A 10649-nucleotide genomic window follows, 5' to 3' on the forward strand; every position below is an offset into this window, starting at 1 on the left:
ACCACTGGACCAATAAACAACATTCTTATCAATGGAGAAAAGATTGAAGTTGTCAAGGACTTAATTCTTCTTGCATCAACTGTCAACACTCATGGAAGCAGTAGTCAAGAAATCAAAGGACATATTGCATTAGGCAAATCTGCTGCACAAGAGATTTTAAAGTGTTGAAGAGCAAAAATGTCAGCTTGAGGACTAAGGTACACCTGACCCAAGCCATGCTATTTTCAATAAACTCATATGCATGTGAAAGCTGGACAGTGAATAAGGAAGACCATAGAAGAATTGATGCTTTTGAGTTATGGTGTGGGAGGAGAATATTGAATATACCATGGGCTGCCAAAGAACCAATAGATCCATTTTGGACGAAGTGCAGCCAGAGTGCTCCTTGGAGGCCAAGATGGCCAAACTTCGTTTCTCATACTTCAGACATATTATCAGGAGGGACCAGTCGCTGGAGAAGGATATCATGTTTAGTAAGATAAGGGTCAGAGAAGACTCCCAGTGAGTTGGTTTGGCCAAGTGGCAGCATCGATGGACTCAAGCGTGGCAACAGTAGCGGATAGGGCAGTGTTTCGTTCTGCTGTGCATAAGGTCGCTATAAGTCCATACAGACTCTATGGCACCTAACAATAAAGTGGAGGGTCACAGACAAAGAGAAGGATCCCCAGCGTCTAGATTCGCAAAGTGGCAGCATCAATGGGCTCAAGCGTAGCAACAATTGTCAGGTTGGCCCAGGACCGGGCAGTGTTTCGTTCTGTTGTGCATAGGGTCACTATGAGTTGGTACTGATTCGATAGCACAGAACAATAACAACCCTCCCATCTCTGGTACCCATCAAAGAATGTTTCTTTTAGCGTGAAAATCTTGTATTGGGATTTTACAATATTTGCCATGGTATTTTACAGAGCTCCAGGGTCACCCACAGTGGATAGGTTGCAACAGAGCTTCAAGACTAAGACAGATGAAGAAGAAAGAGAGGTAGACCATTTCAGAATGATTAACCATGGAAAATTTATAAATAGCAGCAGAGCGATGTCTGCCAGAAAATGAGCCTTAGGTTGGAGGACACTCAAAATACGACTGAGGAAGAGCGGCATTCTCAAAGTAAAGCTGATCTTAATGACATGGATAGAGCAAAGCTTCTGGGACCTTCATTTGCTGATGGGGAAAAACTCAAAATGAGAAGAAACATACACTTATTTAACAGCTAAAATAAGCCTTGGTGGCACTATGGGTTAAGCATTGGACTAAAAATGATGATTTGAGTTCACCAACTATTTGGCAGGTGAATGATGAGGAAGCATATTCAGAAATCTTATGGAGAACTTGTATTCTGTACTATGTTGTTGTTGTTATTGTTGTTAAGTGCTGTTGAGTTGGTTACAACTCATAGAGACCTTGTATAGGGTTTCCAAGCAGTGGCTGGTGAGCTTGAACTGCAGACTTTGCAGTTCAAAGCAACCTTGCAGTCCAGCACATTAACCCACAGCACCACATCAGGACTCCATTCTTATTATAGGGTTGCTAGCTCTGATAGTGTAGTGGTTACGAATTGGGCTGCGAACCGCAAGGTCAGCAGTTCGAAACTACCAGCTGTTTCGCGGGAGGAAGATGAGGCTTTCTGCTCCCGTAAAGATTTACAGCCTCCTCGGAAACCCTGTACAGGGTCACTATGAGTCGGGACCGACTCCACGGCACATAACAACAACATATATGTTGAAGGAGTCCTGGTGTGGCGCTGTGGGTTCATGTGCCAGACTGCAAAGTCATTTGAACTGCAAAGTCGGCAGTTCAATCTCACCAGTAGCTCCTTGGAAACCCTATACAGGGTCTCTATGGGTCAGAACTGACTCGATGGCACTTAACAACATATATGTTGAGGGAGTCCTGGTGTGGCACTGTGGGCTAATGTGTCAGACTGCAAAATCATTTGAATTGCAAGGTCAGTGGTTCAAGTTCACCAGCTGCTCCTTGGAAACCCTATACAGGAATCAATTCAACAGCACTTAACAACAACAATATATGTTGAAGTCGGAGTTCTGGTGTGGTGCTGTGGGTTAATGCACCAGACTGCAAAGCCATTTGGTGGTTCAAGCTCACCAGTTACAGCTCAGAAACCCTATATAGTGTCTATATGGGTCGGAACTAACTCAACAGCACTTAACAACAACATCATGTTGAAATTAGCTCAATAACAATGGGTTTGGTTTGTTGTTGTTAGGTGCCATCACCTTGGTTCTAACTCATACCAACCGTATGCACAACAGAACCAAACAACTCAGTCCTGCCACTGTGTCAATCACCTTCTTGGGGGTTTTCCTATTTTTCACTGAACCTCCTTTTTACCAAACATGATGTCCTTCTCCAGGGACTGATCCCTCCTGGCAACATGTCCAAAGAACTAGATACGACGTCTCCACAGCACCACTTGCTTCTAAGGAGGATTCTGGCTGTACTTCCTCCAACACAGATTTGTTTGTTCTTTTGGCAGTCCGTGGTACTTTCAATATTCTTTGCCAACACCACAATTTAAATGAATAAATTCTTCTCCAGTCTTCTTTATTCATTGTCTAACTTTCACATGCATTTGAGGTGATTGAAAATGCCATCTCTTTAGGTCAGGGGCACCTTATCTTTCAAACTAATGTATTTGCTTTTTAGCAATTTAGAGGGGTTTTTTTTGCAGCAGATTTGCCTAATGCAATGTGTCGTTTGATTTCTTGACTTCCATGGGTATTGATTGTGGAGCCTAACCAAATGAAGTCTTCGACAACTTCATTTTTTTCGACAATTTCAATCTTTTCTCCATTTATCATAATGTTAATTATAGGTCCAGTTGTGAGAATTTTTGTTTTCTTTATATTGAAGTGTAATCTATACCGAAGTCTTTTGATCTTCATCAGTATTTCTTAAGTCCTCTTTGCTCTAACAAGTAAGGTTGTGTCACATGCATATGGTAGTGATGGTTGTGTACCACCAAGTCAGTTCTGACTCATAGTGACCCCTGTATAGGGTTTCTGGGGCTGTAAATCTTTATGGGAGCAGAAAGTCTCATCTTTCTCCCACTGAGTGACTTGTAGATACAAACTACTGACCCTACAGTTAGCAGCCCAGCTCATAACTTACTATACTACCAGTGCACTGTCACATGCATGTATTCTTATTGTTGTTAAGTGCCATCGAGATAGTTCTGGCTCACAGTGACCCTGTACAGGGTTTCCAAGGAACAGCTGGTGAATTCAAACCACCGACCTTGTGGTTCAAATCAACCTTGCAGTCCAATACTTTACCCCACAGCACCACACCAGGACTTCTCACATGCATATTGTTGTTGCTAAGTGCTGTTGAGTCGGTTCTGACCCATAGCAGTTCAAAGTGACCGTGGAGTCCAGTGCATTAACTCACAGCACCACAGCAGGCATATAGCAGGTTGTTTATGAGTCTGCCTCCAATCCTTTCGCTACATTCTTCTTCAAGTATTCCAGTTTTTTGGATTATTTGCTCAGCATACAGATTGAATAAATAAGGTGAAAAGATGGAATCCTGGCACACACCTTTCCTAATTTTAAGCCATTCAGTATCCCCTTGCTCTATTTGAAGAACTGCCTCGTGTTCTATGTATAGATTCCTCATGAGCACAATTAAGTGTTCTGGAATACTCATTCTTTGCAGTGTTATACATTGCATAATCAATAAGGCACTAGTAAATATCTTTCAAGTATCCTCTGCTTTTAATCAAGATTCATTTGATGTCAGTTATGATACCCCTAATTCCATGTCCTCTTCTGAAGCTTGAGGACTAAGGGGCACCTGACCCAGGCCATGGTATTTTCAATAACCTTGTATGGATGCGAAATCTGGACGGTGAATAAGGAAGATAGTAGAAGAATTGATGCCTCTGAGTTGTGCTGTTGGAGGAGAATACTAGAAGTGCCATGGACTGCCAAGAGAACCAATAGATCCATTTTGTAAGAAGTGCAGCCAGAGTGCTCCTTGGAGGCCAGGATGGCTAAGCTTTGTCTCTCATACTTTGGGCATATTGTCAGGAGGGAACAGTCACTGGAGAAGGATGTCATACTGAGTAAGGTGGAGGGTCAGAGAAAAAGAGGAAGATCCCCAACGAGCTGGATCAGCCAGGTGGCATCATTGATGGCGTCAAGTGTGGCAGTGGTAGTGAGGTTGACCCAGGACCGGACATTGTTTTGTTCTTCTGTGCATGGGGTCACTATGAGTCGGTTCCGACTCGATGGCACCTGACAACAACAACAACAGAGAGAGGATTAGCAGGCTGACAAGTTGCCTACCCATAAAACTGTGTGTTTGTGTGTGTGTGTGTGTGTGTGTGTGTGTGTGTGTGTATGTGTATGTGTGATAGGGAGGAGGATAGTGTTGGGGGCAATCCATCACCCTATTCAGAAAACATAGATTAAAAGTGGAAGAGGCATAGTTTCCAAAAGGTATATTGAGGTATTAGTATCAGAAGAAGGGCAAATAGATTTATAAAAAGAGAAAAATAAAATTCGTATTAGTATTGGTGCATGTATGTATGTACATATGTGGTAGTATCCCTGTTAGTCCATGGTTAAGCTTTTGGCTGTTAACTGAAGAGTCAGCAGTTCTAGCCCACCAACCACTCTGTGAGAGAAAAATGTGGCAGTCGGCTTGCCTAAAGATTTACATTCTTGGAAACCCTATGGGCTGTTCAATTCTGTCCTATGAGGTTGCTATGAGTTGGAACTAATCAACAACAAGAGGTTTGGTTTTTTGTTTTTCGTTATGCTATAAATGGTGAGTGTATAGTTCATTAAGCACAAATAAAAGATTGCTGAACATCAGTGAGAGTCCAATGGAGACCTGAATAATGATGTTCTTCAAAATGTTCAACTGCCAGAAAGAAAAGAGGAAGTACTTGGTATGGTTGGTTTAAAACTATAGATTGAGAGAGTGTGTGAGACCAAAGAGAGGGGACAAAGAAATGAAAGTGTGGTAAAGGCAATGTTTAAAAGGGGTCCATAGGGTTCAGGTTAGGTGGGAGGCAATAAGGCCAGACTCATATTGAAATAACATAAACAGAGCAGTAGAAACATGAAACTGGTCCTGAAATTATTGAGGAGCATAGAGAATGTCCCTGGAGTTTTTTAGATAACAGGATGAAAGATGGGAAGACACCTCAAGAGGAAATCATATATTTTTATTTTTTTTACTATTGTTCTATTTAAAAAATAATAATTTTCTTTCCTCCATTTGCTCTAACAGCTGCTAGATATTCTACTTTACCTTGCTTAATTGTTCTTAATTTTATACAATGTTGTATAAAAGTGGTAGGAGCAGATATTCTTGTCTTATTCCTGTTTTAAGGGGAAAGTGTTTATTTTTTTCAACTTTTAGCATGATGTTGTTAAGTTAACTGTTAACTGAAGAGTTAGTCCTCACTCATAGCAACCTTGTATAGAGCTTTTGAGGAGCAGTTGGTACGTTTGAAACACCAACCTTGTGGTTAGCAGTCCGTCTTACAGTGCTATCCCAGGATTCCAACTATGATGTTAACTATCGATTTTTCATGTATGCCTTTTGTCAACTAAATTCCCTTTTTTCCTAGATGGTTGAGTGTTTTTAATCACTCAAATGGTGATTATATTATGTCAAATTCTTTTTCTAGGTCTACTGAGATGATCCTATGGTTTTTGTCATATTTAATTAAAATTGTGTTTATATTGATGCATCACTTTAATATGTTAAACCAAACTTGCATTCCCGGGAGAAAACCCAATTTGTCAGGTGCATGATCCATTTCATATGTTGCAGGATCTAGTTTGCTAGTATTTTGTTGAGAATTTTAGTGTACATAACGGATATTGGTTGACAGTTTCTTTTTCTGTAATGTCTTTGTCTTGTTTTGGTATTCACTTTTTCAGATTCAGATTGGAATTCACTGCACATTGTCCTAGTCTTGGGGCAAGACTCCAAATAATCCACTTCAAGCAAATGGAAATCTCTGAATCTAATAAAGAAAGCTACACAACCTTTTGATACTCCTGCCTATATTATTTTCCTTTTCTCAAAATAACTAGTAGAACTTTTCAAATTCCAAGTATTATTTACATTTTTTCAACTTGTGTAATCATACGTTGTTTTGCTATTATCACCACTATTTGTAAATCTTTTACAACATATCAAACAGAAAGTCAGTACCCATTGAACACTAACCCCCCTTTCCCTCTCCAGCAGCCCATTACATGAATAAATAATAAACAAATAATCAAACAAACCCACTGTCATAGAGTTGATCAACTCATGGTGACCCTAAATAGGGTTTTGGATGCTGTATATCTTTATGGTAGCAGACAGCCTCATTTTTCTCCCTCCTAGCAGCTGGTAACACCTAATGCACAGAGACCACTAATCCACTTTGTCATGAAATATTTGTCAATGCAACATTTTCCACATAGTGACATAGGTTATATTCACCCTGTTGTGCAATTATCATTTCTATCTGTTTCCAATATATTTCATCATCACTGGTTCTACAGGATGAGTACTGGACTGCTACCTGCAAAGTTGGAGCTTCAAATACACCAGCCACTCCTCAGAAACCCTATCCAGGGTCACTATGAGTTGAGATAGCTTTTAACAATACTAACTCTGTACTCCCTAATCAGTGACGACTGTTTCTCCTCCCTTTCATTCTTGGTGATTAACAATAAACTTTAATCTGTATATATTTGCTTATTCTAGATAATTCATCTAAGTAGGATCATACAATATCTATCCTTTTGTGACTGACTTCACTCAGCATATTTAGAAGGTGTATTCATATTGTCACACGTATCAGGACTTCACTTCTTTACATAGTTGAGAAATGTTCCATCACTACATATACAAATTTTGTTTATCCATTCATGTGTTGAAGGGCACTTATGCTGTTTCCATTTATTTTGTTTATTGTTAATATTGCTGTACAAGTACTAGTACTTGCTTAGGTCCTGTTTCAATTCTTTTGGTATATACCTAGGATTAGGATTACTGGGAATTGCAGACATTTGATAATTTTGTTTTCATTGTTCTGAATCTAGGAATATATGACACCTTGACAAGTCAATATTTATCCCTAGAGGTACATTCACTCCCTAAATGCGTATTTTGGCCAACCACCAGTCATTGCTCATCTGGTGACTGTAATTGCCAAGTGTGGAGTCAAGTACATCTGCATGGTTAATCCAGGTTGGGAATAGATGGAATTTTAGGAGCAAGAAGGTAAGCAAAGACAACAGTGATACGAAAACTAAATACAGGTGGTGGTGCTGCTTTAGGAAGTTTGCTAGCAAAGGGGTCACTGGAACTCCTGGAGATGTTACAACCCAATCTTTAGGTGGTCTGGAATTTCCAGCCCTAGGAGAAGCTAGGTGAGTAAGAGAGGAGGCTTCGGTTACTCTGCTAAGGGGTGCGACAAGAGAGAAAAAGTTAACCTTGGCTCTGTCTGACCTCGCAGAACCCGCGCGGTTTGTCAGCCTGCGTCGGGTCTGGGCCCGGCGCCGCCCACACAGGACTCGCGCCGGGAATCAGCAGAGGTGGGCAGAGCAGGGCAGTGGCGGCAGCGATCGCTCAGGCGCCGGGTCCGAGGTTGCGGGGTCGGAGTTGCCCGCGTAGCTCGGGCGCATTCCACTGGGTTTGGCTCCTATCGCTTCCCGTCTCACCGAACCAGCATCGCCGCCGCGGGAGCCACTGACAGTCCTCCTGCACTGGACTGAGGGTGCCCAGGCGCGCCAGGAGGGGGCGGTTCCCGGGACCTGGACGCAGGTAAGGCCGGAGATGGGAGCCAGCGGGGCGCTGTGTCGGCGGCGGCGCCACCTCCTAGTCCGGGCGGTTGGGCCTTGGCCGGGCCCTGGTCGCGGGTGGTGGTTCTGGCCCCACGCTCGCCCACGCGAAGACGCCCAGAGGGGCAGGGCGGGGCGGAGCTGGCCAGGGGCTGGTGTGGCCGACTCCTGCCCTGGCCTCCGGTGTCGCAGCGCTGGTTTAACTTTCGCACCTGGGGCTTGCTAGCCGGCCTCTGAGCACGACAAGCACTGAGGCTAGAATTACGCCGAGAGCTGGAAATGTGAGACTTGATCTGAGGCGCCGGAGGCGTGGTGGGGGAGGGCAAGGTTCCTGCGGAGGGTCTGCGGGGGGGGGCGAACGAGATGGGGTGGGGTGTAGTGGGCTGAAAGGGGTGGGATATTAACTGCTGGCAGTGTCAGATGGAGGAACTGTGCCTATTCATGCTTGAGCTTGTGGGGAGACTCGGCACACACCCCCTTTCTCTGCCGGTTCCCTCTGTACAGATCCACTTTCTTTTGTCTGGTCCATTTCAGTGCCGGCGTTTCAAAACTGCTTTTGTTGCAACCTTGGGTCCGGAGTCAACAGACTTTCTGCTAGGCAGCGGCCCTATAAATAAGGTCTGAGGGGGGAGGGGGTGAAGTGGGATGGGGTCTTTTTAGGGGAGAGGTATCATAGTTAGAACCAACATGTATCTATTACAGTGTTCTTTTCGAGATAGTACTCAATATTTTTATAGCATCTAATAGTTTTAAGTGCACCTGGTGAGAGCATTCATTAGTTAACTTCAAAGGTGCATTGTGTGGGCAGGTTACTATTAAATTACCCAGTTTTATAGACCAGACAGCTGAAGCACCCACAAGGAAAAGTGATTATATCAAAACGAAGGAGTCAGTCTTTGTAGGAGCTGTGATTAGAACTAGTCTGCCTGAGAATTGTCTCAGTCCGGTCAGTCATCACTGATCTTCAAACAAAATTTACCTCTCAAAGTGTGTCATTCTCGTACTCATTGTATTTTTATTTACTCATTATTTTAAAAATAGACTCCTAGAACACCACCTCTAAAATTAATACTTATTGTTAGTTGCTATCGATTCTGACGCTGTGTGTCTGAGTAGTACTGTGCTCTGTGGGATTTTTGAAACTGTGAATTAGTTCTCCGGGCCTGTCTTCTGAGATTCCGCTGAGTGGGTTAGAACCAATCTTTGAGCTAGTTTGTGACACCCAGGGAGCCCATAGTTACATTTAAAGACCTGAATCGTTTCAGTTGTTGAATAAAATCACTAGACTCTTAGCAAAGAGGAAATTCCTTTGTTTCTTATCTGTCCAGTTTTAATTCTCATAGAAATATGGTGCCACTGGCAGTTCAGAAAGGAGGGCTGGTTGCACTGTGGTTAAGTACTCAGCTGCTGCCTGGAAAGTCATTGGTGGAAGCCTCTCTGTTCTGGGGAGAAAGATATGGCACAATCAGCTTCTGTGTAAAGATTATATATGGAACAGTTTACTCTGTCTTAGAGAGTCTCTGTGAGTTGGAATCAACTCTGTGAACAAGGAATTGGATGAGTTCAAAGATACTTGATGATTATCATAGCAGAGATCCTAAATGTTTAATGAATTAAGGTGACTAGAATAGGTGAACTAGTTATCGCTGAATACTGAGCAACAAGTTTTCTTCTATCAAAGAACTGAAGTTTGGAATAGTCGTTTTAATATTTCAATGAAAATTAATATGGAATTTTGTGCATATTTTGTTGCTGTGTTTATCTCTCCAGAGACATTCACAATTTATCGGTATTCTTGGGGTTTGGTTTTAGAAATAGCTGTTTTTCTACTTTCTTTCTCTCTTTAATTCCTACATTTGTTCTAATGTAGACTCCATGGCACTTAACAACAAAGTTCAAGGAGAGAGTATTTCAAATAAAACAAACTTTCTCCCTTTCTTGGTAAGTGAAGTTTAATTAGGACTTGTGGGAATGTATTTCAGGCAGTGTTGGATTACCCAGTCAGCAACGTAAGCATGGTCTTATTTGTGCTTACTTACTAATCTGTAGTGAATAATTTATTTATTCATTTTACCATATCAAAGATTCTGCTTCTGAGTATGGCTGGCATCTGTCTCTCTCCCAACCATAGCACCTTCCTACAGAATTGAAGCCTCTTTTAAAATTTACAGAGTACCTAATAAGCAAGGAGTGTACTGGCTTACTTGTGCTCATTTATAGTTTCCATTCAGTAGAGATTAGTAAATAAGCATAAGTAAGCCCATGCCTACCTTGCTAATTGTGGAACTACCTCTGATCTGAGGACAGAGTCCAGCGTCTGTAATAAGTACTTCTCATATATACATCAAGCAGGAATACTTTATTAATGCAGTGAATTAATAATCATTTTAATATATCTCTGTAATATTTTGTTATGCTTACCTGAATAATAATACTTTTTACTCATATACCTTATAATCAAGAACATAAAGCTGAAAACAAAACACTTAAATAGTGCTCACTACATAGCAAAAACTGTAAAGGGCACTTCCGGGACTTAAGTGTTGATTCATGAAATAAACACACTTTTTCCCCTTATACTTCCTTCAATGGGCCATCTAAAAAAAAAGAAAGATAATCTGTTTTTCTCAGAGAGATATTTAGATAGTTAATGAAGTAGAGTCTGGAAGATATTTTTAACTCCATGGAAGAGTATTCCAGAACACTTAATTGTACTTCTAAGAAATCTGTACCTAGATCAAGAAGCAGTTGTTCAAACAGAACATGGGAACACTGAATGTTTTAAAATTGGGAAAGGTGTGAGACAGGGTTGTATTCTTTTACCATACTTATTCA

The 10649-nt window shown here is 41.7% G+C and overlaps 1 pseudogene; it reads left to right on the forward strand.

The window, feature by feature from the left end:
* The window catches only part of LOC102817231, a 23428-nt pseudogene extending 15781 nt beyond the window's left edge, over positions 1-7647 (forward strand).
* The last annotated feature ends 3002 nt before the right edge of the window (positions 7648-10649 follow it).

This window comes from Chrysochloris asiatica, unplaced genomic scaffold (assembly GCF_000296735.1).
Source record: "Chrysochloris asiatica unplaced genomic scaffold, ChrAsi1.0 scaffold00318, whole genome shotgun sequence".
NCBI lineage: Eukaryota > Metazoa > Chordata > Mammalia > Afrosoricida > Chrysochloridae > Chrysochloris > Chrysochloris asiatica.